We start from the raw sequence: 26,178 nt of genomic DNA on the forward strand, positions 1-26,178 counted from the left end.
GTTTTATGTTTATGAATATGCACCATAATTTAAGGTTTCTTTTTTCTTTTTTTAAAGATTTTATTTATTTATGTGACAGAGAGACAGCCAGCGAGAGAGGGAACACAGCAGGGGAGTGGGAGAGGAAGAAGCAGGCTCCCAGCGAAGGAGCCCGATGTGGGACTCGATCCCAGAACGCGGGGATCACGCCCTGAGCCAAAGGCAGACGCTTAACAACTGCACTACCCAGGCGCCCCCATAATTTAAGGTTTCTTAAAGCTAAATGTATTCAATTTCTAAGACTTTCCTTTAAAGATTATGTCCTTTCTATCCTTATAATAGCTGTAGATGGCAGTAGTTTGGGGGGATTTGTTTTTTATTTGTTTTTTTTTTTTTACTTCCTTATTTGATACAATAAGCATTTGCACCCCGATATTGATTCCTAAACTCAGTTTGAATTTTTATTAGCCTGTGAAACCTAAAAGATGGGGAACCATTGCTCAAGAGATCCATGGTTCTTACCTTTGGTTTTTTCCTGCCTGCCCCAATGCACTGGAGTGAATGGTATACCTCCGTCAACCAGAGTGTCCGTGGGGCTTATTGTCAGGGTGAATTTTGGCCCCAAAGGGACACTGTGCGTATCAGGATGGCTGGGAGTCGTTTATACTAGACAAAGGCCCCAGGTGGTTCTAAAAGGGCTCTCTCCCCCCTTCCAGGTCACATTGACTCCTCCCCAAACCTAGCTAAGCTGAGAATTCTTGCTCAGTAATATTCACACATCCATGATATTTTAGTGGGGTTGGGCTCTTCATTTGCAAATGCATCTTTTTGCCTTTTCTACAGGCTGCTTTAGCCTCCCAGAAAATATGTAGGACTTCCAGGGCTTCTGTAATCCCCAACAACCAATACTATATAGAAGGCTTTCTTTATTTCTAACACTAGTCCTTCACACTGAAATTTGAATACATTTTTCTTTACTCTTCCAGGCTAAGTTGTCTAGATATTCGGGCTCATTGTTTCCACAAGGAAAAATTGAAGCAATTAAGTCAGGTCTTTCAAACTGCAGATTATAACCCATTAGTGGGGCAGGAGACCAATTCAGTTAGGCATGACCAGTGTTGTTGTTTTCTTTTTTTTCTCTAATGAAAGAGAAGTGTATTGAAAGACTAGAAAATACCAAAGTGCATCACACATAGTAAAGGTAAATACTGTTTCATGAAACTTTATTTATATATTTTGGGCTGAGACATAAAATGTTTCTCATCAATTGAGCCATAGTCGAAAAGGTTAGAAAACCACTGGATTCATTAAATGATCTCTATATTATAGCTTAAAATTCTGTAAATCTCATTTTCATAGTACACACAGAATTCTTTCTTCACCCCCACCCCAGCTCAATCACCTCCCTCAACAAATTCCAGAGTTCTTTGTCCTTGAGGCGAATGCAGTGTCCCCCGAGCAATGGGCCTTGACTCCTTCATGCAGACTTGGACGTTGGGCCCTCCTCTGGACCTCTCCTGGCCCTGGGATAATGGTTTTCATAGTGCTTCTTCTACGCTATTGTAGCTGTTTGCCCATCTCCCCAGCAAGCTGTGCCTGTGTTTAGTGAGGTCTGTTGCACATAAGAAAAATGAGTGAAAGAAGGAACCAACAGCTGTATTTGCTTAAAAGAGTGACTCTCAGACCCAGCATCGCATCAGAATCCCCTGGGAAGCTTCTTAAAAGCCCTATACTCACACCACACCCAGACAATTAAACAGAATCACTGTCACTGGAGCCTGGGCATCAGGACTCTTGAAAGCTCCCTAGGGAGTCCAGCATGCAGACAGGGCTGAGATCCACTGGTGTAGACCAGGGCCTGGGGATCTTGTCCCAATGCAGATTCTGATTCCCTATGTTTGGAGTGGGGTTCAAGACTCTTTTTTTCTTTTTTTTAATTAAAGATTTATTTATTTACTTAGAGAGACGAGCAGGGGGTGGGGGGAGGGGCAGAGGAAAAGGGAGAATCCTGAAGGAGAACCGTGCTGAGCACAGAGCCCAGAAGCAGGGCTCGATCCCAGGACGCCAAGATTACGAGCTGAGTGGAACTCAAGAGTCTGTCCAGGTGCCCCCAAGATTCTTTCTAACGTACTTCCAGGTGATATTGGTGCAGCTGGTCTACAGACTACATTTTGAGGAGCAAGAGAAGAGTACCTGATGGACCCTGGCAATATAGAATAAGCCGAGACAGCAAAAGCAAACAGACCTGAAAGACAGCAAAGGTAGTGGCCAGGCATGTGGTTTCTGGAGCAAATTGCCTGGCACCATTTCTTAGTAGCTATGTGACCTTGGGCTATTTACCTAAAGGTTTTCCCATCTGATAATGGAGTACATTAACTCATAAGGTGGTTGTAAGGTCCAAGCAGCGTGCTTCATAAACACCCAGGCACATACATACGTACATTATTAGTATTATGATTACGTATCCCAGCTCCACTTACTAGCTTTGTGCCCTTGGCAGATAACTTAACCTCGCTGAGCTTCAGCGTCCTCAAATGTAAAATGGGAAATCATCATAGCCATCTTACAAGAGTGGCTTTACATAAAGAAACGGCATGGAAAATTCATAGTACAGTAATTGACCTGTGTCCATGATCAATAAGTGATTATTCTCCAAATTAGTTTCATTCGAGTTGGGATGACTCATTCTGACCTCCCATAGGCACATTCTCTATTTAACCATCTGCCAGATCTCAGAATCTTCTCCTGCCCCCACCCTCCACAGGCCCTAGGCTGAGGGCCAGATGACGGGAGATGGAAGGCTCATCCCCTCGTTATTTCGACACGTTATACTTCTACAGCAGGACTTATTTCTATCACCCTACTGAGTTCACATGGGTAGGTTTGGGCAGCAACAATTATTCTCCGTATTATTTTATAGATGAAGAAATGGACTTGGCTCTGACATGTTGGATTTTCTCAAGAAAGTCCCATATGGAGGATAAAAGCTCTGTATTCTAATCAGAGCCAGGGAAAATGCTCCTGGCTTCATGCTTCTTGAATCCTCTCTTTCAAAACACTTGGAAGACCTGAAATGGGCCAGGTGTTGGACCAAATCCAAAGTAGAACCCATAGCAGAGGTTTGAACAAATTGCTGCAGGATCACAGGCAGGGGTCTGGGGCATAGGGAGAGGCAGCGTCTGACAGGTGCCGATGGGGGCAGACGGCATATGATGGGCATGAAGGACGTGCTGTTTTGGCTGGGCGGTGAAGGTGAAGGAGTTGATAAGTGGGAAATGGAAAAAGGTGTTCAGGAAGAGAGAACAGCATGGACAGTGGGGACAAGGTGGGAAACTACTTGGCACGTTCAGTATGTTTGGGAAAGGGCAGGTGGGCAGAGTGGAAGAAGATAGAGCTAGAAGGTTCGCCTGGGCCAGACTGTAAGCCAGATAAAAGAGCTGAGATTTTAACCTGTTAGTTGTCATAGGATGACCACGTTTCATCATCCAACTAGGTCACTTCTGAGAGCAAAAGGGCATGCTAACCAGATGGAATCACAGAAAACCCAACAGAAAACTGCCCTGTTTCAAGCTAACAGGGACATCCAGTCACCCCAGCTTTGGAAAACCTGGAAGGCCTGACGCTGTTCAGATTTGCCTGTATTGGAGGGGATTCCGGCAGCAACACAGATTGGAAAGGAGACGGGGTGTCTACAGTCAGGCAGGTAGCGAGGAAGGCTACGCGGATGGAGAGGAGAGATGTCTAGGAAAAGCTTTTCTCAGAAATACAAGGGATTGAATATATGGGGACAGAGAGAGGAAGAGAGAGAATATTTAATGACTTAGCATTTCCAGGCGAGGTGATATGAGGACTAAGGAGGAAAAGAAGAGGAGCAGGTTTTGGGGGCACATTGAGCTGGAGAGACTTGCTAAATATTGACAAATGTCAGTGTCCCGTGGGCAGTTAGAGCTCCAGGTGTGGAGATTGGAGGCAGAAACTGGGTCATTATAGAGAACGATACTAGGAGGAAGTTGCTGAAAATCTCCTAGGGAAAGGAGGTAGAGAGGGTGAAAATATGAAATATGAGACCTGGGGTACACTTGCAAGGGGCTGGTGGGAGAAGAGGATCTGGGGAAGGAAGATGGAGTCAGAGCAGTAGAAGGAAAAATAGGAGAGAGAGTGACCCAGAAGGTGACAGAAGGAGCAGATTTGGTCAATGAGGACCAATCCGCTCACTCAAGACCCTCAAACAGGTGGAGTGCGATGAAGACTGACATCATTCTGGACAGGAGAGCGTCTATCATTGCCGAACTTTCTGGAATGGTCCATGTGGAAGTCGGGCTGCCAGGGCCTGAGCCCTAGACCTCGCTTTCCCGGGGGGGGGGGGGGCAAACCATGACTGGGAGGAGAAGGGGCTACAGCAGCTCGCCGGGGAGGCAGTTTCCCTGCTTTACTTTCTTCATGCTGTTTACTTCTGAGTCTGGTATAAACACGTGTTTAGCAAAGAAGAGACAAAGAAGCTGAATTTACCTCAGGTCCCCTGGGTCTCACTCTCACTGTCATGGGGGCAGAACATGAGGAGCTTTTCCTTGTCCAAAGTCATAGCAGCTTGAAGCAATTGTGTTGAGTGTTTTCCAGCCCCAAATCTTGATGTCTTGGCTTGTATTTGAATGTAAATCGGTCATGGACCAGTTAGGGCATCACAGTGTCTGATACTTCTGCACATCAGTGTTGTAGGCCCCTATAGCTTATTTGTTAAAAACAGTGAAAAAATCAATTAAAAGAAGTTTACTTAATGAATATTCATGATTCTGTGTATAAGACCAAAGATGGACGAATCTTGGGCCCTGAGAGCAATTGGGTTATTTTCCTTACTATTGAGTTGTAAGAGTTCTTTACGTCTCCTGGAGAGCAGGCCTTCCAAGACACATGATCCCCAAATATTTTCTCCCATTCCATGGGTTGTCTTTGCACTGTAATAGTGTCCTTTCAAGCATATTTTAATTTTTTTTATTATTATTTTTTAAAGATTTTATTTATTTATTTGACAGAGAGAGAGACAGCCAGCGAGAGAGGGAACACAAGCAGGGGGAGTGGGAGAGGAAGAAGCAGGCTCCCAGCGGAGGAGCCTGATGTGGGGCTCGATCCCATAACGCCGGGATCACGCCCTGAGCTGAAGGCAGACGCTTAATGACTGCGCCACCCAGGCGCTGCACAAGCATATTTTTAATTTTGATAAGACCAGTTGATCTATTTGTTGGCATACCACTGTTCATACCATTCCCGTCAGACTGGTGGTAATGTCCTGATTTTAGTGACTTTCTTCTTCTTTCCCTTTGTCAGTCCAACTAAAGGTTTGTAAATTTTGTGATGTTTTCATCAATTGAAAAATGGGCAAAGGATTTGGATATACATTTCTCCAACAAATATTTACAAATGCCAAGAAGCACACGAAGAGAGCCCCAACATCCCTGATCATCAAGGAAATGCAATTCAAAACCACAATGAGAGGTTACTTCGCACCCACTAGGATGGGTAGAATAAAAGAGACAGAAATAACATGTGTCGGTAAGGATGTAGAGAAATTGAAACCGCTTGTGTTTGCTCACAGAAACGTAAAATGGCATGGCCTCTTTGAAAAACACCTTACTAGTTCCTCTAAAAGTAAAACGCAGGCCTTGCAGACACGCCACCCCAGAGCAGCCTGTGCCATCCACCCGTGGTCAACCCCGCCTGCGGGTCGCGAGCCTTTGGGCTATTTGCAGACAAAGTTCCAAAGACAGCAGAGAACTTTCATGGCCTGAGCACTGGGGAGAAAGGATTTGGTCATAAAGGTTCCTGCTTTCACAGGATTATTCCAGGATGTCTGTGCCAGGGTGGGGATGTCGCACGCCATATGGCACTGATGGCACGTCCATCTGGGGGAGAAACTTGATGATGAGAATTTCATCCTGAAGCACACAGGTCTGGCGTCTTGTCCATGGCGAATGCTGGAGCGCACACGAATGCTTCCCAGTTTTTCATCCGCACTGCCAACGCTGAGTGGTTGGATGGCAACTGTGGGGTCTTTGGCCAGGTGAGAGAGGCCATGAATATTGGGGCAGCATGGATTGGTTTGGGTCCAGGAATGGCAAGGCCAGCAAGAAGGTCACGATTGCTGACCGTGGGCAAATCCAATAAACTTGTCCTGTGTTTTATCTCAACTACCAGAGCATTCTTTCTGTAGCTTAGGGGAGCACCCCCTCACCCCCACCTGCTCCAAATATCCTATCATCTTTGTGCTCTCACTGTAGTTCTATGGGTTCCATATTTTCCTTCCTCCCCTCCAAGTCTAGCTGGATTGCAGAGTTAAGCTCATGATTATGAAATAAAAACTAAACAAATAAAAAATCAGAGAGTAATTGTGAGACTCAGAAATTCTATTTCTAGATACATACCTAAGAGAATTGAAAACAAGTGTCACACAAAAGGGCACAGCTCATAGAAGCATTATTTATAATAGCCAAAAGGTGAAAATAACCCAGATGTCCATCAACTGATGAACAAAATGTGTCATATATACATATACACACACACACATCTCTCTCCACACGAGGGAATATTATTCAACCATAAAAAGGACTAAAGTAGTGTTACATGCTACAAAATGGATGAAACCTGAAGACATTATGCTCAGTGATAGAAGCCAGATGCAAAAAGTCACATATTCTATGATTCCCATTTATACAAGGTGTCCAGGGTAGGCGAATCCGCAGGGGCTGAGTGTTTTCCAGAAGCAGGCCAGGAGGAGGGAAAAAGGGGGTGACTGCCAATGAGTACAGGCTTCCTTTTAGGGTACTGAACATGTTCTGGAATTAGACAGTGGTGATGGTTGTACAATTTGTGAATGTACTAAAAGCCCTTTTTTAAACGATACTTAAAAGGGCAAATTTTATGGTTGTGAACTGTATCTCAATTAAAAAAAAAAAGACTTCATTAATACCATTAGGCTCTTGAGCCCATCATTTTCTCCCAATTTGTCTTATCGACTCCTGACCTCACTGCCTTCCCCATACGGATTGGCTGTCCATGCCATTACCTCTAGTATTCCCTCTGTCTGGACTGATGCGCTTTTCTCTACTTTGTTTGCAAGACTAACTCCTATTCATCCTGCAAAACCACAGGCACTGCTTTCCTGCAGAAAGCCTTCCTGAACCCTCCAGAGTTCATTACTTCCTCCCCTGTACCTTCTTTGTCCCTCGTGCACACTTCTAGTATTTATCACACAGCTCCAACTTCTTTGTTTAGGAAATGAGCTCTTTGAGAGCCAGAATTGTATCTTAAAGATTGTTGTCTCTCGTAGCCTAGAACAAATACTTGCAGTTAAGTAAAGCTTTGTTGAACCGTAGTTCAAGTGCAAATTCAATTTCATGCTGCATATTGCAGTAGGTAACAGCTTTTTGTGTTGTTTCAAAAAGCAAGGAGGAGACTGGTGCTTCATCAGACAGTCTTTGGATTTATTGCTACAAAACCATTCCAACTAATTTTCCCCCAAGGATTTCAAAAGGAGTAAAATACCTCTGCACTGAATCTCAATGCTGGCACACAAAGAGCCATCTTACTAAGGGACTCTTCTTTCTGGCAGGGCTGTCTCTCTGCTGGGCCAGCAGGCCTGGGCCTCGCAGGGGAAGCTTCGTCATAAAGGCAGGGACCACAGAAAAATAAATTGCTGCTTTCACATTGTGCTCGTGTGGTCTAGATGACTGTGCAGAGCTGCTGCTAATACTTCGGCTCTTGCCGACCGGCCCATGAGAAATGCATTGAAGTTGATCCCCACCAGCCCTCAGACCAATCTGTGTAGGTCGCGGCAGAGAGGAACTCTTGCCCAGATAAAGGAGTGAGGAGCACGTGCTTCCTGAGCTGTATCCAAGATACAGTAATTTTGTTTGTCTGAGAAGTCCTCACCGTTTCTGGATAAAAATGGCAAATCTGAAAGCCCCGTCTCACTAGTGAGTCGCCAGGCCCCTCCTGAGGTTGTGAACGTCACTGATCCTCTTTGTCAGCTTGACCGTCAACCCCTTTTCCCCCAGCCATTCTGACCACGGAAATACCTGGATGCTTGGGGCTTCTCAGCCCACGCAAAGCGTACACAGCTAACAGAGGCCTGCAAACATGGCCGGTCTGCAGGCGATGAGGGAGTCGGTGGGTACTGGGGTTGAAGAATAAAACAGGTTTCGGTTTTGAATGAAGGGAAACCACATTGTGCCAGGACACAACAAAGACTCTGTGGGAGGCTAGTAAAAGATCCTCTGGTGAACAGATCTGCATGAGGTGGGAGTAGAGGGGGTGTGTGTGTGTTGTGTGTGTGCGCTTACACATGTAAGTGGCTGAAAGGGGGTAGGGGTGTGCGAAGTGGGGTGAGCAAGATAGGGAAAAGAGAAGTGGGGATAGGGGATGAGGGAAAATGCTCCCGTCATCTCAGGGAGCCAAGCTGACCTCCCACCATGTGGAGGGGCTGGCCATGCCTGCTGCTGACCGTATGTCTTCTCTTCCCCACACGTGACTATGTGAAGACAGCTCCCGGGGATCTCTAAAATGGAGACTGTTGGGCCTGAGCTGGCTTCATCACTACCTTTGAACCAGCTGGCAGTCATGGGAAAGCAGAAATAACAGAATGGGTGCACTCCAATGGATTGGAGTTGAAATGGAGTCCTCAGCTCAATGTCATCATTCTCTGTGACGAGCAACAGGGCACTGGGGAAGCTGGCAGGCCTAACTGGCCAACCGGATGCAGTGGTTCTCTACGGAGCAGCCGTAATAGCCTGCCCTTTCTGAGGGACTGCTTGCTTAAGGGTGGTGAAGAACGAGAGATGCAGACCAGATGAGAGGCCTCTTACAATTTCATTGAACTCCCAATTTTAGGCTCATTATTGCACGTGAAAATGTCTAAAAAACCATCTCTGGCAAATCACGACCCCAAGCTAGGATTATTAAAAATGAGGTTTAGGAAGGAACCAGGTAGAGTTAGGGCCATTATGAGGACCAGGTCCAAGCAACTGGACATAATTTGGTAGAAGCCCCATTTATAAGACAAATCTCCCTACCATGAAAAACCTGATTTCTTTTTTGAATAAAGACTTTCCTTCTCTTTAGTCTTTCAGTGTTTTTAAAGATAAGCCTAAAAGGGTAAGTCAATTCACTCAAAAATCTACCACTGAGAGGCAACTACTATTAACATTTCAACGTATTTCTAGTCTTCTTCCCATTAATTTTTCTTTCTGGAATTGAAATCATAATGTGTCTGGATTAGTTGGGCATCTGTCTTTGTTGCTGATGCAAGGATGGAAGATTTGCCAAAGTTACCTTAAGTAGTTAAGTATTGGAAGTTTATTGTAAGAGTATATGCCTGATATCATGGGACCCCAGGACTGAATGTTAGACAGGTTGCACGGTGTCTAAAATGTAGCTCTGAGACTTTGGGTCATTCAGGGCCCAGAACAGCTTTAGCAAACCAGGTAATTTGTTACCCCTCACTCACTTAACCCTATCTACTTGTGGCAGATGGTGTTTTCCAAAGATGGCTACAACAGTATCTCCCATTCCACGTGCTCCTCCAGAACCTTGCTATTCCTGCAGCAAGATGTGGAGCCTATGAGGCCCTGCCTTTGAAACTGGAGTGACCTTGGGGTGCCTGGGTGGCTCAGTTGGTTAAGCGTCTGCCTTCGGCTCAGGGCGTGATCCCGGCGTTCTGGGATTGAGTCCCACATCAGGCTCCTCTGCTGGGAGCCTGCTTCTTCCTTTCCCACTCCCCCTGCTGTGTTCCCTCTCGCGCTGGCTGTCTTTCTCTGTCAAATAAATAAATAAAATCTTTAAAAAAAAAAAAAGAAGCCAACTCATGATATTGGCTCAGGTCTTGATCTCAGGGTCATGAGTTGTAAGTTTGAGCCCCACATTGGGCTCTGCACTGGGCATGGAGCCTTCTTTAAAGAGGAGAGGAGAGGAGAGGAGAGGAGAGGAGAGGAGAGGAGAGGAGAGGAGAGGAGAGGAGAGGAGAAGGGGAGGAAGAGGGGAGGGGCAGGGAGGAGGAGGGGAGGGAAGGAGGAGGGGAGGGGAGGGGAGGAGAAGGAATGACCTTGGTGACTGCCTTGTTCAACAGAATCTGGTAAAAGCAATATTCAAACTTTTTTTTTTTTTTTTTAAGTAGCCTCCATGCTGGAAATGGAGCCCAATGAGGGCTGGAATTCACGACCCTGAGATGAAGACCTGATCTGAGATCAAGAGTTGGACACCTAACCGGCTGAGCCACCCAGGCGCCCCCAAAACTCTCACTTCTAAGTCCAGGTCATAAAAATGCCATGTGCTTAAAAAAAAAAAAAAGTAAAGAAAGTCACGTTCTTCAACCCTGTCCTTTTGAAACCCAGTCACCATGCTGTGAGGAAGTCCATGAAGAGGACCACATGGAGAAGAATGGAAGCCCACAGCTCACAAGTAGCCAGCACAAATGTGCCAGCCATGTGAGAGCCATATTGAAACTAGACCCTCTAACCCCAGCCGAACTTCCCTCACGGACTCTTTTCATGAATAGAAACTAACTGTCCCCACTCGGCCCCCACAGAACCGTAGATCTGTGAGCAAGGGAGATTTCTATTGCCGGTTCGGGGATGGTGCGTCATATAGCAGCAGATAACGGATGCATGACTTCATCACCCCCGTGAGGGAGACTCGACGCCTTTTTAACCTCTCCCTGGCATCCAACCGCTTTTCTCTCTCTGGGCCTCAGCTTTCGGTTCTGCCAAGGAAAGCTATGCATGATTCAGTTAATCACTATCTTCCCTGCTGGCCCTTCCGTAGATAAATTGGCTTACCCTGGCCAGCTTTCTGCCCCTGGCCAGCTGTGGTCAGCAGGAAAGGTCACTGGGTAAGAGACCCGTAGAAGAGAACCATAGGAACGGCGGGCATTCGAAGGCCTATCCTAGGTGGTTTAGGTCCTGCTTAATATACATGTTTAAATACTGATTTTTTTTTCTCATTTAACTTTATTACAAGTCTTTGCAATGTTAACACTTCATGAACACAGTTTTTAAAAACTACTTTATAGATTCCTTCATAGATATGTCACAATCTACTGAATCATTACCTTGGTGAATATTTAAACTTGTTAGCAATTTTCTTTTTTCCTTTTTACTGTTCTAAGTAATGATGCAGGGAACATCTTTTCATATAAAGCTTTGTCTCCCTAAGAAAAATATTTCTTTAAGAATGGAAGTGTGACGTCAAAAGGATGAGCACCTTTCAAGCCCCTTAAAATGTATTGCCAAATGATGTCTAAAAAGCTCATATCCATTTATCTGCCTGCTGATGGGGTATAATATAAACTATGTATACCACATCCTGGCCAGCAGTGAGAATTAACATTGTTAAAAAAAAAAGTGCTATTTTAATGGTTTGAAAATGGCATTCAGTCTTTAATCCACGTTTCTTTCATTAATGAAGTTGAACATTTTTTTCAAATGTGTATGTACCTCTTATATTTCCTTTCTAGTGAGTTGTCAGTATATATACATGGAGGTTCCTTCTCTGGGGCCTAGGAATGTTAGTATAAGAGGAAGTTCATTTAAACATATTTGCCCCCAGATTTTGTCTCTTCTCGTCCCTCTAACTGTGGTGTTTTTAACCATGATCTTGTTTTATAGTTTTCTGTAGCCCATCTTTAGAGATTCTAAGAAGAAACATTTTGTTCCAACCAGTTGGAATTTAGAGATCTCAGTTTAAAACTTTAACCATCAGCGAAGTGAAATCTCAGGATTCAGATGTGCCTGTCTCTCCTTGGATTGCATAATCAAATCCAACATTGTGTCGGTTTTGGTTATTTCAAGTTACACGTACATAAGAGTCCAAGATTTTACTTTATTATTATTATTTTTTCCCTTCCTTTTGTATTAGTCAGAGTTCTCTAGAGAAACAGATCCAATAAGAGGGGTCTTTCTTTTTTCCTTCCTTCCTTCCTCCCTCCCTCCCTCTCTCTTATCTATCTATTGAGAGATTTAGCATAAGGAATTGGCTTACATGATTACAGAGACTGAAAAGTCCCAAGATCTGAATTTGGCAAGCTGGAGACTCAGGGGAGCTGATGGTAGTTCCAGTCCAACTCTGAAGGCCTGAGAATCAGAAGAGCTAATGGTGCAGTTCCAGCCTGAAAGCCAGTAGGCTTCAAGACCCAGGAAGAGCTGGTGTTTCAGCTTGAGTCCAAAAACAGCAAAAGACCAATGTCCCAGCTCAAAGTCAGTTAGGCAGGAGGAGTTTCTTCTTACTTGGGGGGAGGATCAGCCTTTTTGTTCTAGTCAGCCCTTCAACTGATTGGGTGGGGCCCACCCACATTAGGGAGGGCCATCTGCTTTACTCAGCCTACCGATTTCAATGTTAATCTCATCCAGAAACACTCTCAAAGGCACATGGAGAATAACATTTGACCAAATACTTATGCACTCCAAGCCCTAGTCAAGTTGACACATAAAGTTGGCTATCACACCTTTAAAAAAGTATATAAAAACTCACACCCATTACGATAGCTATTATCAAAAAAGGAAGGAGGAGGAGAAGGAGGAGGCAGAGGAGAAAGAAAATAGTAAGCATTGATGAGGATTTGAAGAGATTAGAACTGTGGCCTATCGCTGGTGGGATTGCAAAGTGACACAGCTGTGGGCTCAACAATATTGTGATTCCTCAAAAAGTTAAACACAGAATCACCATAGGATCCGGCAATCCCACTTCTGGGTATATACCCAAAAGAACTGAATGCACGGACTCAAACAGATACTTGCATACCCATATTCATAGCAGCACTATTCTCAATAGCTAGGAAGTGAAAGCAAGCCAAGTGTCCACCAACAGATGAATGAATTTTATTTTATTTTTTATGTAATCTCTACACCCAACGTGGGACTCAAACTCACCACCTGGAGATAAAGAGTTGCATGCTCTTCTGACTGAGCCAGCCAGGCGCCCCAACAGATGGATGAGTTTTTAAAAAGTCCTAAGAAGGAATGAAATTCTGATACGTGCTATGCCATGGATGAACATCAGAAATATGCTAAGTGAAATAAGCCAGACACAAAAGGGTAAATACTTAATCTCTCTGCGACCCAGTTTCCTCGATGATAAATTAGGGACGATAATAGCACTAGTACCTTCCTCTTGGGATGGTTGTTGTAGGTGAATGCGTGTTAGGGACCTGGGCTGTGCGTTTGCTACTATTGTTGTTGCCGTAATTATTCACTTAAGTAAGTAATTGAGGAAAGGGCTCCTGCTTTCTAGTGCTGATAATAAATGACATTAATAATGGTTAGCACGTAATGAACACTTACCGTGTTCCAGACACGGTGCTGGGTTACCCGGCGTACATTCCCACTGGCTCTTCTCATTGAACGCCACGAAGTAGGAACTATTATTACCCCCATTTCACAGCCGACAAAACTGAGGCTTAGAGAGACTACAAAACTAGCCCAAGGTCACGCTCCTAATAAGTGCTGGGTTAGGATTTGAGGTCAGACGTGGCTCCTAACATTCTACATTACACTGATAGCTCCACAAGCAGAACTGTCATTTAATGTCACTTAACAGAACACAGGTTAAATAGCCCAAACTACCTTCCTCCATCCTACTGCTATTTCCTCCCTGTATTCCGTCCCCCCAGCCACAATTCCTCAATGGCATTTTTCTACAATTAGCACTAGCAATCGAACAACTCACTGCTTTTTTTTCAAACTGAAATAAACCATTTTTTCTCATAATGATCTTTACGATCTTTGCTCTCAACCCATATGATAGTTAATTTTATGTGTCGACTTGACTGAGCTAAGGGATGCCCAGATAGCTGGTAAAGATGATCCTTCTCCATGTGTCTGTGAGAGTGGTTCTGGAAGAGAAGAGCATTTGAATCAGTAGACTGAGTAAAGAAGATTGACTTCGCCATGCCGGGGGGCAACCTCCAATCCAGTGAGGAGCCGAATTGGACAAAAAAGTCGAGGAAGGGAGGATTTGCTGTCTTTGCTCGAGCTGGGACATTTATCTTCCCCTGCCCTGGCACATCAGTGCTCCTGGTTCTCGAGCTTCCAGAGTTGGACAGAATTACACCACCATCTTTCCTGGTTTTCCAGCCTGCGGACAGCAGACCGTGGGCCTTCTCAGCCTTCACATTCTCATGAGCTAATTCTTAGAATAGGTTCCCTCATATATAGCCTATCGATTCTGTTTCTCTGGAGAATCCGGACTCAGCCAGCCCAGTAGTACCACAAACACACCAAAAAACCCCCAAAAAACCCAAAGCACAAAACTTTGAGATCAAACTGTAAAGCCAACTCTTTGGTGTTAGAAACTTTGGTTACATTATCAAAGACGGGTGTTTTCCAATGAAGACGCACCTTCTAGAAATCTTGTACCATGATTATTTAAGGATATTTGATTTTTATTTTTAAAAAAATGGCCAAAAGCCAGGCTGTGGAGTGTGATGAGGAAGTGAGATCAGTGCCTTATCAGTAGCATTTCCTAGCCATTCCGCTGGACACAACTGGGAGCGTCAACACCATCAAGTGGTGATGTTTCCAGAGAGCTCAGTTGTGGTGGGAAGTGCTGGTAGACTCAGAGTCGTAATTCATTCATAATTCATATTAATCTACCATGTCTTCTGTGTGAAGCCCAGTGACAGATGTCATAAATCCTACCACAATCATGAGCCACTCTAGGGGATCTGAGGGTGACCGTTGGTTCCAGGGCGTGGGAGAACCCGACGCGGTGGACATCTGTTGCAAGGAGAAGAAGTGACTACACAGGGAAAGCCACCTTATAGGAATTTCCCTGTCCGTAGCTTCTAGAGAGAGATGCTGAGTGGCATTTACTGCTCATTAGCCCGGATACCTCTGAGAGAGTCTGCCCGAACTACTGTAAATCTCTGATTCGAGCAGCATGCTGATGACTATGTATATTCATGAGGACCAAGAAAAATCTCGTATGTGTTTCTGAAGGGAGACATCAGCAAAAACCAGGGAGTTCAAAACGTAGCTCCGTGTCACTAGAGCCCGGCTGACAAGCAGGCCACACGCACGCAGCCCTTCTTGAGCCCTTGGCAGACATCAGTCATCAGTCACTGGAGAGAATCACTGCTGAGACCATGATCTCTGGATCGGGTTCAGCCTAGTGGCTCTAGGAGCCACTCTGGCCGCTTCAGCCCTGACTCTCCTAAAGAGATTGCCGCCCCAGTTAGCAGAGGACAAGGAGATAAGTATTTTTAACTGCATTCCCTGTCCTCCTCCTCCTCCTCCTGCCACCTTGCCTCAGGTTCTAGCTCTCCTTTCTCAAGCCACCCTTTACGCCCTTCACTCTTGGTGACTCTTTACGGTCACAACCTGCCCAAGAGGCACTGGCACAGTTACGGAGACATTCGGTATATTTAACAACTGGTTTGGCTCAGGTGCTGATCAACCAAAATGGCTCCCTGCCCATAACCAACCATGAGGACAGCCCTACACATGGTACACGTCACCTTGGAGAAGCATGGCAGCCAGCCAGAGCGCTGGCATTTTCAGGCAGCTTTTGAAAGTTATGCTGACTTGTATACTCAATAAAAACAGAACAGTCTGGAAATTTCAAAGGACTTTTGAATTAGTGTAGCTGCTAAGCCCAGATTTATGGCCTTCAGGCTGATGGGGCCCGACACATTCCTTGTCCTTACGAAGGGTATGCATGAGGGCGTCCTCTTCTTGGATCTTTAGCATTCCTTGGTGATCAACCCTCCCCCACCTCAGCCCTCTGTAATTCTCCAGAGCCAAGGATTTTTCTCTTTGGCCCATTTTTTACATTGAAACATGCCCAGAAAATGAGGTGTTTTGTGGAGGCTCGTGTAGTCCCCTCTCAGCATTTAGGGAAAAGAAGTGCTGTCCTTTATCTCTGTCAGTTGAGAAGAAAAATAATAAAGAAGAAAACCTCCATCTAATAGGTGAATAATTATAACCCCCTTGGATGAGATGTATCTTAGAACGGTTTCTCAATGTGTGTTACTTGAATCTTTTGCCTGTGCTCAGTTCCCTGGTTTGTTTTGTTAAAACCTTGATTCCGGAACCCCTCTCCAGACCTACTGAATAAGAACCTTCAGGCAGGAGGGCCCGGACTCTACATTTTTAACTAAGGTTTGCAGACCGGGGACAGAGATTTTTGGTCATTCTGCCCCAAGACTTGGCCTTTTCTTGAACTGATTTCTTCACAATGAAATGTTTAAAATTCAGAACATTCACCTTTCTTTGTCATCTGCATAGTAGCATTTAACCACGGATAAAACAAGGTATCAGATATTGAGATAAACACTGGCCCACGCATCACTGACTACAAGGCCGATTGCTGGTTATTGCACCGAAGGGCAAATGAATCGCTTGTTTTTAATGTCCCGAAATCCAGCCGACATTGGTAATTCTTACAGAGGGAGAATCAAGGATAGACGGTGCCAAACAAAAGATAATCCAGAATCCACCTGGTGCTGGAGTACGCTCAAGGCCGCCCTGTGACCTGGACACTTGGTCTTACTTGGTGCCTGGCCTTGGGACCCCTTTAGATTCTGTCACACACTCTACAGACAGGAAATAGCCTTCAATTGACATCCCAAGTATATCCACCCCAAACAGACTCTTAACTACAGAGAACAAACTGACAGCGGAGCGGAGGTGGGTGGGGGGATAGGTGAGGGGATTAAGGGTACACTTATTGTTTTTTTTAAAAGATTTTGTTTATTTATTTGAGAGAGAGCGAGCACAAGTGGAGGTGGGGGGGAAGGGCAGAGGGAGAGGGAGAAGCAGACTCCCCGCTGAGCAAGGAACCAGTCTTGGCTCCATCCCAGGACCCTGGGATCATGACCTGAGCCAAAGGCAGACGCTTAACTGATGAGCCACCCAGGCGCCCCAAGAGCACACTTACCTTGATGAGCACTGTACCCCGATGAATATAGAATTGTTGGATCACTATACTGTACACCCGAAACTAATGTAACGCTGTACATTCATTATACTGCACTTAAGAACAAGCATATTCTAGATTAAAACATGTATCTTGTGGTTATATTTTGGGAATGAAGCTAGTGAGGTGAAAAGACAATGGACTTTGCTCAGACAAACGAAGTTCAAATCCAGATTTTGCTGGTTCACAACTTGGGACCCTGATCAAGTGACTTGTCTTCTCCAAGCTTCATATATCACCTATTTTAAATGGGTACGATACTTCCTCATAGAGTTCCTAAGAAGACTTAATGCAATAATGGAAATGGAGGCACCAAACGCAGCTCCCGACACATAGTTCGTGTTCAGTAAACATTGCTGTCCTTCTGCTGAAGAAGCTGGGTAAATTTCCAAAGCTTAGCATGATATCTGTTAGCCAAAGTAAGTTAATCATTGATGGACAAAACCAGGTCACAGGAGATCCAAGACACAATAACAGGGTTGTCCTTCCGCTCAGTTTTTCTAAGCAGACTTTGGAATCTATGGATGTACATTTTATGGATGTTAAAAACACCAATTGAATGCAAAAGACAAGAAGGAAATGACCTCAGAACAACAGCTGGCAATAACATGGACACTCACACTCATGCATAGACACATACGACATGCTCATCCTTATTTTTCCCATTGGCTATAGATCAGACCCAATGGGACCTGGCCCTTTGGGGAGACACCATTCTAGAAGTAACACCAAATCTGTCTTCTCACGACACAGAACTCCATGAGTTAGCACCTCACTCTAGAAATCCTTTGTGGCACCCAGTAACAGAAGTGCCACCAATCCCTGGCCAGCCTGTATCACTGTGCTGCCCTGAGGTCAGACCCCATGGAATCGGCACGACCACAGCCACTCATTCCAACAGCCTTTGCCAAATTCCTTGGGACATTTCCATTGCACATGTGAAAAAGCTAAGACATAAAGGAGTTCAATGATTTTTCTAATTCACATTGATTCGGTGGTGAAAACAGGATGCAAAACCATATTCCAAAGGTAGAATAAATGTCCAAAGATCTGAAAGCAACCCCTCGGTCCTATCCATTCTGTGGGCAGGACAAATCGAACAAGTGGGACGATCGTAAATCTACGACCGTCAATCTAGGCAGCAAAAACGGCACTAATGCCTTTTTGTATTCCCAAAAACATGTGCACTCTATAAGCCAATTGTTGAAAGAAAAGTTCACATGTGATTTTTTATAGATATAAACATGAATATTTAGTTAGAGACTACAACAAATTTTTAAGAGCTGACAAAATCACAAACATGACAAAATTTTAAAAAATACTCTCTGTGTATTAATACTTGACATACTTCCATACTCTTTTTTTTTTTTTTTTTTTTACAAGGGAGGGATTCGGGCATTACTGATTTCAGAGGAGTTGCATTTAAATCAAAGTGTTCCCGTGCGCATTGAGGAGTGACGTGGGGGAAGGGAGGGAATCTGTCTATAGCGGAAGAAAACCAAGGCCCAGAGAGGCAAACTGACTTGGGGGTGGCGGTGCAAAACTTCTGGTCCTTATTCCGCTAACGGTTTGCCATGAGATAGGAGCAAGTCTCGATCTGATGTTCCTACCACAGGGTTTCATATTCTGAGGGCTAGAGTAACTAATCTGTTTGCCAAAAACGAAAGTGAAATGCTTTGAATTTATGTAACGAAAGGTTTCACACTGAGTCAAAGTCTTCCTGTTGACAAATAGTTGCAAGTCACACTGGTACATTCGAGAGTAATGATATTTACTGTTGCTGGTGTCTGTCCAGCAAGAGCCAGGTGAGCGCCCCAGACAGAGGTGAGAAGCAAGTCCTACCTGTTCAACAATGTCTCTCTCCCATCAGCATGTGCCAGGGCCCAGAAATTTCCACCATTTGTCTCATCGAAGTGGGTAGATGGACAGGAAAGGATTACAAACTGGTTGTCCTCGGTGGGGACAATCTAAGAAGGAAAAGAGGAGAGCAAGGCCTCAGTTGGGGAGAGGGACTCTGAAGCGAGCCCGAAGGATGGGAAGGAGTTAACCCCGGGGGCTGAGTGCAGGAGGAGATCTTCTGGGCCGTGGCAGCAGCACTGGCCATAGGCCAAGGCCCGGGGCAGTTGAGAGCTTGGTGAGTTCCAGGAATTGTCCTTGAGGCTAAAGCCAAGCATGTCAGAGGCCAAGTTGTAGGAACTGCATTGGAGACAGTAGCAGGGTCTGGGATCTTTAGAATTAAAGACTGTTGCCTTGCATGTCACAAATGAAGCCACTCGATAAGTTGGGGTGAATGAATGTGTCAGGTTGGCTAGCTCAGTGGAGGGGTGACAAAGGACAGTCAGATCTGATGAAAGTCAAAGAAGTTCTGCTCGGAGAGGGACCCTCAGGAAGGAGCTCCATCCCACTGTGTAGGCCAAGGCATTGGGTAGAGATGGGTACAACAGGGGGCAGGAAGACGGATGGGGTGTCAGACCCCAGCCAACGGCACAGCTGAGTCACTCCCTGGCCTGTGGGCCTTGCAAAGGCTGCCTAACCAACCACACAGCTCCATCAGACCTGGCTCGGAAGCTGAATGACAGCCGTGGCGTCTTAGGGCTCAAAGGACCAGCGTGATGGTGTAATTCAGGTCATTCATGTTACAGGTTACAAGGCTACAGGCCAATTCGGTGGAAGTGAAAGCCTAGAGCAGGTGGTGAAATCCAAGGGCAGCTTCCTGACTCACAAGCTGCAAAACCGCGCCAGCCTTAACGTTGTCCCTGGGCATCGTGTAGTCAGGACCAGCTCTCAGCAGAACTGGGTCATACACGGTCAGAGGGCAGGGGCCTGAGACATTCTTGTTGGAATAAATTAGTTCTCTGCATCAGAGCTTCCTGTAGTTTCTTTTCTAGTTGACATAGATCGAAGACCAGACCAGACAACTTCAGTGCCACACTCTCGTGAACTGGGGATTCATCAAGTCTTCCGAAGAACTGCTGTTTTGCCAGTTAAAGACAATATTGAGGGTAGAGAATATCTACAGGAACGAAGTACACAAAATGCATCATTTGCCATCAGAGAAGTTGAGTAAAATCTGAAATAGTTTCTTTTTGAACGGATCAACTCAATGTATCAGGACCTACAGGGTGTACATTTAAGGAGTGGAAGGATGGTTGGAGGTAGACGTAGGGGCAAATAATAGATGATTCCACTCCCAGGAAAGATTATGTTGAAGCAAACCTAACGTTAGAATTTTTAGCCTCAGGACGCCTGGGTGGCTCAGTTGGTGAAGCGTCTGCCTTCGGCTCAGATCGTAATCCCAGGGTCCTGGGATCAAGTCCCACATTGGGCTCCATGCTCAGTGGGGAGCCTGCTTCTTCCTCTGTCTGCAGCTCCCCCTGCTTGTGCTCATGTGTGCTCTCTCTCTGACAAATAAATAAATAAAATATTAAAAAAAATTTTTTTTAATGTCAGGGGCGCCTGGGTGGCTCAGTCAGTTGAACATCTGACTCTTGGTTTGGCCCAGGCCATGATCTCAGAGTCGTGAGATTGAGCCCTGTGTCCAGCTCCGGGAGTCTGCTCGAGATTCTCTCTCTCCCTCTGCCCCTCTCCCCGCAGAATAAATAAATCAATCTTTTTTAAAAAGAATTTTTAATGTCAAAACAAATGCTCAATAACAACAGGATGGCAAGAATTAGTAAAATTAAAATTTTTGGCTCTGAATGTATCTTTTAGAATTCTAAAGAACACCAGAAGGAGAAGGCATAAAAAGCGTTTCCCGGAGAATATATGAATATATAGTGCGCGTGTGTGTTTGTGTGTGTGTGTGTACACGCATGCTGCCAATACATGAGCACAGTGCCGTTTCCATGGCAACGGGGGGGGGGGGAGAAGTATGCCTTGCCATGAAGCAATCTTCTTTGATTCAGACACACTTAGAAAGATCCATGTACGGAAAACTGTGGAGGAGATATTTTAAAACCAAAAGAAACATTATTCTAATATTCTTTGAGATGACCCCCAGGAGGTCAGGCTAGCAGCCCTGCCTCCCCCAGCCATTCTCATGCGCTGGACCTGTCTGCCACCTCCAAGCAGAATTTGGGCTACATTTTTAAACGCATGGCACTCCATTCCCCCAAATCCAGCTAAGCTATAACGTCAATCATTGCTACCATCTACTGTATCCCTTTTGGGTTCCTCAAACCTGGCTGTGGGATAAGACAAAGATCTTATAAACTCATAGGTTCTGTCTTATGAAAGGTTTATCACTAATCCCTGTGAGTGTGTGTGTGTGTGTGTGTGTGTGTATGTGTGTGTGTAGCAATAGGGAGAGGGATACAAAGAATCATCATGGATTTTTTTTTAAATATCTTTTCAAAAAAGATTTTATTTATTCATTTGAGAGAGAGAGAGAGAGAGAGAGAGAAAGCACAAGCAGAGGGAGGGGCAGAGAGAGAGAGAGGGAGAAGCAGGCAGCAGGGAGCCCTACGTGGGGCTTGATCCTGGGACTCTGGGATCATGACCTGAGCCGAAGGCAGAAGCTCAACTGACTGAGCCACCCAGGCGCCCCAGTCATGGAGTTTTTAAAAATATGAGAAATTTGGCTGTATATCTAAAGTTCTTATAGCCATCGTCCTTGGTCTGGAATGTCTGACTTCCTTTCGCAATGGCTAAAAAGTAAGGAAGCCTTAGTTTCCAGCCCTCCATTTTCATTCTTGGACGTAGGGTTCGCAAACTTTTCTTTTTCTTCTGATCTCGCCTTTGAGTGCAGACAAAGTTCCACATAAGAAAAAAATGCCCGTTTTGCCTTAAGTGAGCAAGCTGATGTCTGAGGCTCTGCCCAGGCGAGGGCGAGCTCTTAGCTTTCCCGCGCAGAGGATTGCTAGCAGTGGCTCCTTACTGAGCTTTTTTTTTTTTTTTCTGATTAATTCTCACAAAGAATAATCGTGTTGTTTACTTATTTCATTTTCTTGTCTGTTGGTGGCTAGAACTTCCAAAAATAGTGATCCTGATGCATAGGAATGCTCTGAATATTTAAACACATTTGGAAGATAGGCTTACGCATTTATCCATGGTAGTTTCCTGATGGGAAGCCTGAGTCATGCTTTCTTAACCCACAGTCTGACATTGGTTGTGCAGTTCGCCACCGCCCCCCTGGCCCCCAAAGTAGGAGCATCTGGATCTTCCAGGCCAGTTCCTGATGCTTGGAATTGAATCCAGCAGCAGAGCCCACTTTTTGGAGTGAGCTCTGCTAAGAATAATGTTCCCTTAATAGGAGACCATTAAAGCATACAGCTGAGCAGAAAGCAAGATCGCCATTCAACTGTGACTATTAAAGATGGCGTGCATCTCAATAAAGAGCAACATCCGGCCGAATTAAGAGACTGATCGCTGGGTACACAAAGGTGAATGAGACAGCAGCGTGCTGACACCGAGGAGTCAACCAGAAAATTCCGTCGGTGCTCATCCCCCACCCACACTCACTTGTGACACGAGATCAAGTGATGATCCAATCTGTGTTAACAGCAAAACACTTCCTCTGCCGTATTCACGGGGGATAAAAACCCCAAGCTGGGGAGGACTGCCGTCCTCACTACACACGACTCACCTTCCTCTCCTGAGATAGGGATGTTCGGTCCCTCTGGCCGCTTTTGTTTTCCAAATTAGTATCTTAGAGATGAAACCTAGAAGAAAAGAAAGACCCAATCTCCTCTGAATTCTCAAAATCACAAGACAGTATAGTCCTAGGGATCAGGAACAGTTCAATAATACGTACATTCTTTTGCTTCCTATTCTCCTCTTATTTGCATTTCCCAGTGGATTAAAATAGTTAAGAGTTGAGCTTGGGAAACAAAGGAGTAATGGTTCCTAAAATACCATCACTCTTTCTATGGCCTGCACTCATGGCACCATCACGAGGAGAAAGTCATAAATGACGTGGCTTTGCTAGCGAGGCTTGCAAATTTGCATGAATACATTGACTTTCATGATATAAAGAATAAAAACAAAGACTGTATTCTGTTCTCTAGTTTTACCATTTGGTACTTTCTGTTGGGTCATTATGAGTGTAGTTCATTCTCAGCTGGCGCTGTTGCTCAGTGTTTTAAGTTACCACTCAGGATCCCTACGTTCTAGTCCTCTTTTACGAAAACAACTCTTTTCACCAGGTTTCAGCTGGTCTTACGACTTGGTAGCCCTGCAGTGGGACTCTACGTTCAAACCACAGGCAGAACCGGACCTCTGCTCACCATCGCGGGCTGAATCAACATTCCCTCTTATCTGGATCACTGCAGCAGCCTCCTGGCCGGCCTCCCTGCCTCCACTCTTGCCCCTGTTACAGTCCATTCTCAAACAGCAACCAGGGTGGTCCAGAAGTCAGAACAGGCCGTTCTTCTGCTCAGAGCTCGGCAGAGCTTTCCATCTCATTCAGAGCGAAAGTCAGGCTGTACAATAGCTTAGGAGGCCCGCCATAACCTGGTTCCCCATTATCCTGGGACACATCTCCTTTTGCTTTCCACTGTGCTCACTGTGGTGGCCACACGGCCTGCTTGCTATTCGCTGAACACACCACACATTTCCTGTTTCCTCTGCCTGAAATGCTCTTCCCTATGAGAGGCCATGATTACTTCCCTCATTTCTGTCTGTGTTTGTACTTGAATGTCACCTTCTCAAGGAGACCTCCCCCACCACCTTATTTACACGTATATCCTGTCTCTTTACCCCCCACTCCGGCACTCCTCCTCCCCTTTCCTGTGCCCTGAAGTTTCTTTTTTCCATAGACCTTATACGTTCTATTATACCACACTGTCTCCTCAAACATCTCTTGCTTACTGTCTGCCTGCCCCACGAGGATGTAAGCCCCCGGAAGGCAGAGAGCTTTGTTCACTCATGTCCTCCAAGCACAAAAAAGTGCCCGGCACACAGTGGGAACGCAGGAAGTCTGTGTTGAATAGTGTCTAGAGCTATTTTTGACACACAGTAGGCCCTTAATGCTTGTGGAAGCTCTTTCCCTGGGGGAGGAACAGGACCAAGTGGCAAAATGGGGAGGAGGGGACCCAGGCAGCGTCACACAGGGCCTCCCTCGGCTGGCCTGGCCGGGAGGCTCGTTCTGCCACTTTCTAGTCGTAGGAGCTGCATACCCACTTCTCGTCTGCAAATCAGAGATGGTTAATAGTCCTTCCCTGATGAGATGCTCGTGGAAATTGTGAAAATTCAGAAGATAACTCCCACAACGCTCAATACACCTGTGTTAGGAGTATTACGAAGTCTTATTCTATTACTCCTCTTCCCCGGGACATAACTTCCAAATCCCTTCTTTGACCCCTTCGGATTACTGGGCAGCAAAAACATACAACTCCTTAAGTGAAAAACACTTCGCAAGCCCTACACCGGTCTGCAGAGGTCAGGGATTAGGAGGAGGTCTCTGACTCCCGCAGATCAACGAGTTCCCAGCTGGATAGGCAAGCAGCAGCCAGTGAACACCACCAACTCTCTGAAGTTTGTCGGCAATTCGAGAACGGTCTTAAGTCTAGAAAAAAAATTATCCCGGCTCTCATCTGCAGCCAGGATCCTTTCCGTGGCAGAGCCCCTTCCTTGGGGCACCACAGAGCCGAGGACGGCCACGGCCGCCTTTCAGAGCCCTCCTCCTTCTCATCCCTCTTCCTCCCCAGGCTGCCAGAACTTTTGCTTGCAGGGAAAGCACATCCGTATTGCTAGAAGTGAAATTTGCAGTCTGCCCTCTCGGGTGGTTCCTGCCCATGGGCTGTTACTATTCTCAAAGCATTAAACTGTCTGCAAGTAGGTTATTCACAGAGCTTCTCTCTTCCCAGAGCTGCCGATATGTGGCAACTCCAAACCTCGTCGCCCTAATGCACACTTTCTCTCATCTGTCCCCCCGAGACCCTTTGTCTGCTGACGGCAGCTGGCTCTACTGGGTTCTTCCCTCACCTGGCACAATCCTCTCCAAGCCCTAGAAGAAACAGCCCACACCGACACACCAGGGATGAAAGAAGATTTCTGCTCAGAGCCAGCAACCTTTCCCTGAGGTGGCATCATATCGAGACGGAAAAATACATGTGCTGTGTCTTTCTCTAAATGGCTTTGTCTGAGGACAAGTCAGTCTTTCAGACAGGCTCTGGACACACGGAGCATCAGGTAGGATTGCCGTGGAGTATTCCTCGCAGAGAAAGTGCGTCCTAATTGCACAAAGGAGAGAAAGGAGCCAGCTGCTGCTTTCATGATTATTTAAATACCTATCCACAGTCAAAAACGTCTCTTTGTTTCATTACCATTGAAATTTGACTGCCATTACATTTTCTGCTGGCCTCCCCTCCGCACAAACTAGGGGAAGAAAGAAATTCGTAAGGCACCCATTTGGTTTCTAAATGTATTGTTTGCATATAGACATCAGCAGCCTGGAAGGAAATATCCCAGCCAGGAATCTCAAACTGACAACGCTGTCTGTTTTTCTCCCTGAAAATATCATTTTTACCACAGCCATAAAGACAAGCCAGACTGTACGGGACCCATGTTTCCGTAAAAAGACAGGAGGCTTGGGGGTTCAGGGGTGAGCATTGGACGTTAATGAAAACTGCTTCTGGGAGGGGTCAGTTTATGAAAGATTAAAAGAAATCATGAACTTGAAAAAATTTTTGTTCTAACCCTCTCTGCCGACAGCTGATGCTTGTGCAGGGGGCTGAGTATTACAAACGATGATTTGTGCTGTACTTTATAGTTTTCAAACATTTCTGCCCCCGGTATATCGTGACCCTGTGAGGGCAGTGAGGGCCATTGTCTTACCCTCATTCTACAGACGAGAAAACTGGGTCTCCTAATGAAGGAGACTCATAAGTGGTCACAGAACAGCCCCCCCCCCGGCACTCCCCCCTCCATGCCTATTTCTACCTTGCCTTGCTGGCAGACTTATCCCTTGAAGCCTGAATAAAACATCTCCCCTTCTCTGCAGCTTTCCTGCTCCCTTCTGCCTGCCCTCCAAAACCGGGAATCGATGTAACCAGTATCCGTGAGCAACCGTCACACGTGTCCCAGGTGGAGACGCAGGTCTGTCCACACACCCTTGGGTCCCGCAGCAAGGAGCTTGCGGTCCGTCTAGTGATGGGTAATGCCTAACTCCTGGGCTCCCGGAGGGGTGCGAGACAGATCATCCCTCTCTTTTGACCAAATTCCACCCTTACTGAGAAATAAATCGAAGGGTAACGGCAGACGATGCCCAACATGTATCATTTTTTTCTTACAGATACGAGTGAA

At 45.6% G+C, this 26,178-nt stretch overlaps 1 long non-coding RNA gene across 1 annotated transcript; it reads right to left on the reverse strand.

Moving 5' to 3' along the window:
• Positions 1–170: 170 nt before the first annotated feature.
• On the reverse strand, positions 171–23,557 carry LOC121105821. The gene is made up of 5 exons (XR_005838544.1): positions 23,160–23,557; positions 22,520–22,595; positions 18,778–18,902; positions 4,489–4,705; positions 171–1,591 (listed from the first exon to the last, which is right to left on the reverse strand). It is a non-coding gene; the product is annotated as an uncharacterized LOC121105821 (long non-coding RNA).
• Positions 23,558–26,178: the final 2,621 nt, after the last annotated feature.

This window comes from Ursus maritimus, unplaced genomic scaffold, assembly GCF_017311325.1.
Source record: "Ursus maritimus isolate PB19 unplaced genomic scaffold, ASM1731132v1 scaffold_3, whole genome shotgun sequence".
NCBI classification, from domain to species: Eukaryota; Metazoa; Chordata; class Mammalia; order Carnivora; family Ursidae; genus Ursus; species Ursus maritimus.